This window comes from Emydura macquarii, unplaced genomic scaffold, assembly GCF_026122565.2.
Source record: "Emydura macquarii macquarii isolate MOO-44397 ecotype Brisbane River unplaced genomic scaffold, CSIRO-AGI_Emac_v2 contig_480, whole genome shotgun sequence".
NCBI lineage: Eukaryota > Metazoa > Chordata > Testudines > Chelidae > Emydura > Emydura macquarii.
In genome coordinates, this window is record NW_027130617.1 from 1,912,501 (window position 1) to 1,915,622 (window position 3,122).

Genomic DNA, 3,122 nt, shown 5'->3' on the forward strand with positions numbered 1-3,122 from the left:
TAATGATGGTTATATGATAAGGGTTAATAATAAATGTATGAAATGTAAATGGAATGTTCCGACTTTAATTAATAACTAATAATCAAATTAAGTTACTATGACACATAGTACTCCAAGCAGTATCACAAGTATTATTACAAAGCTGAAATGCTATTTAACTTTTTTCTAATATTCTGCACAGAGAACTTCTGTATAAACAAACATCCTTAATACAGATCTCAAGGTCACTCAAGCTCATGCCAATTAGTACTGAACACTGTCAGTGACAATTATCAACATTAAGACAAATGTTATAAATTTAAATAATTTGAACATTATTATTTATGGCCAGATAGAGACCTGATATATGCAGCTACATAAGACCAAGAGGAGGACTAAGATACACACCTCTCAGGCCTCCTTCACATCTCTGTTGCAGGTGTAAAAGCAGGGGCTCAACTCTTGGTACTTCTCTTTCCACACAGATGGACAGGGAGTGGGTGGGGAATGGAAGAAAGATGAGTTGACACAGGGGAAGTAGTAAGTTGTTATTGGTAAGAACAAGTAGCAGATTTCTACCTTATAGGAACAGGGAAGAAATTATGCTTTTCTTAGTACAGCTCCTCTGATTTAAAAAATCCTTCACTAATAGGCATAGAAAATACACTTATTTTATTTATTGTTTGTATTACAATAGCACCTATGGACCCCACATGAGGTTGGGATCCCATTGGGCTAAGTATTGTATAAATACAGAATAAAAGAATCCCTGCCTTGAAAAGTTCACAATCTAAACAGACAAGACAGACAAAGGGTAGAGGAATAGGTGGAACATACAAGCAGAGTTGTGTCTCATTTTCCAAAAGTTCAACAGAAACATCTGACACCATTCCTCTGTCGTTTTACCTAGAAGTTCCCACAAACCCTTCAGATCAACTAGAGGCTACTTTTTGGACTTGGAAAAACACAACCATTGTTGCTCTGTCTTGTATTTACTCAGAAATCCTCTTTATCTGGGGCTTTCTCTTGGGTATAAATCAGTTGTTCATCTTTAAACCTCAACAGTTCTCATCAAAATTGTCCTTCCGACCTTTGATAAGACTGCCCATGGACAACCTTTTAACTATTCATCAAGTTCTGTTCTATCTTGGTTAATAATGTATGTCTCAACATCTGTTAAACACTGCATAACATAAAAATAAATGTAAAGTATGTTTATGTCAACATTGTTTTAAACATTCCCTGTAATAGGACATTTATTTTTGGATGATATCTTTCAGTGTATGCTGTTTACTGTTAATAGTTACATTTTTGAGACTCTTGCATTTTCATTTGCTTAACATAAAAATGAAAATGAACAGCTAAATATTCTCAAGTACTAAAAACACAGACTGAGATACTTCAGTGTGTCAATTAGATACATTAGAAAATAAACTAAATCTGAGAAGCTTATCACTTTGATGCAATGTAAAGTAATTAAAATACCTGAACTGTAGTTTTATTATATAAATTCCTGACAGGAACACAAATACTTTACCACATGCATCTAGTATTAACTTATTAAAACCTTTCATTACAGAAATAAGTCTCTGTGTTGTAAAATACTTTCTGTAATACACATGCAATGAGGAAACAGAGAAAGAGAAAACACTTCACCTGCAGACACACTGAATTAATTATGCTTATTTATTCCATGTGAAAGAAATGGCTGCATGTTTTGTGGCAGTAGGCATTAATGGATTGCAAAAATTACCTAGTGAAACTGAGCAATCATCCTAAAATTATAGAAGAATTACATCAAACCTTGTCCTTGACAAGAGTACAGAATTTTTTTTTTAACCAGTCCAGGGCCAGCATAGTCACCAGCTAGTGCATGGCCTTGCAGCATCAGTGACAGAACTAAGGACCCTCAACTCCAAAAATACAGGCTTTTACCTCTCTAATTAAAGAAGAACTTCCATTAGCTTTTCCAAAGTCTTTGTTTTGACAGAACCATGTTGTCATTTAAAATTATATTAAAAAGCTTCAAAGTTAGCACCTCACAACATGCATAGGAACGGTTCACATGTCTTAGCTATTGCTCAAATGTATCGATCTGCATTCTGTGAAAACGCAGGGAGAAAGCATAACTTTGGGTTCATATTCAGAAGATTTTCTTCATAACCATAAATACTAGAAACTTTTTTAAATGATTAAAGATTTAGTATCGAGGTAAAATGGCATTCTGGTTCATTCTCCCATGGCAAGTACAAGACCATTTTTTTCAAGCTCTGTCTTATGCATATTGCTCTGGGGACAAATCTACCTGGCACTTGAGAAGATCTAAAGCAGAACAAATAACTTTAAACAGCCTCCTCTACATCAGAGGATAACTTCAGTCCATGACTCTTTACTAAAGGTTGATTGAACCAATCCAAAGGAAAAGTAGCAGCAACTGTTGAAGATACCTGAGTTATAGCCAACGGACTGATCTACCACCATAACTCTCAAGCTAAACAAAAACAATTACCTAGGCTGCTGTAGCAAACATCTTCCTCAGAAACAAGTGCTACTATGGGGCCTCATGGAAATTCCAATAGAAGTAAATGAGACATTTATAAATGAGGGGTGAAAGTATATTTGCCAGGCTATTAATGAATACCACTTACAGCCAAATTCTGCTATCCTTCCTAATGTTTAGTAGTATCTTACCGCACAATTAATGTCATTCGTTTAAATGAAACAATTCATGGAGTAAGGTGCTGCTTAATGAGAGTCAAGAAGACAAACTTTGACTCATGGGAAATGGAAGGTTTAAAATTACATCGAGATACAGATGTAACTTTGTAAACAAACAGGGATGCAATCAAAATGTGATCCAAGTGTTTCTGTCATGTATAATTCTACATTTTCAGATATTCATTCATCTTGGATCTGCAGAGAAGTCTATTTTCTGCAAAAGGTTCTGACAATATATCAAGGGGCAAGCAGCCAATTCAAAATGTCTGTGTGTACGTTCACTATGATCTTTAGTGTAGTTTTATGTATCATATTGTTCTTCCTTTTGTTGCCTAATAATTTAGGGCTTGATCCAGAGCCAATTCAAGTTAATAGGAGTTTTTCCATTGATTTGAATGGTTTGGGATTCGATCCTTAATCTCTAG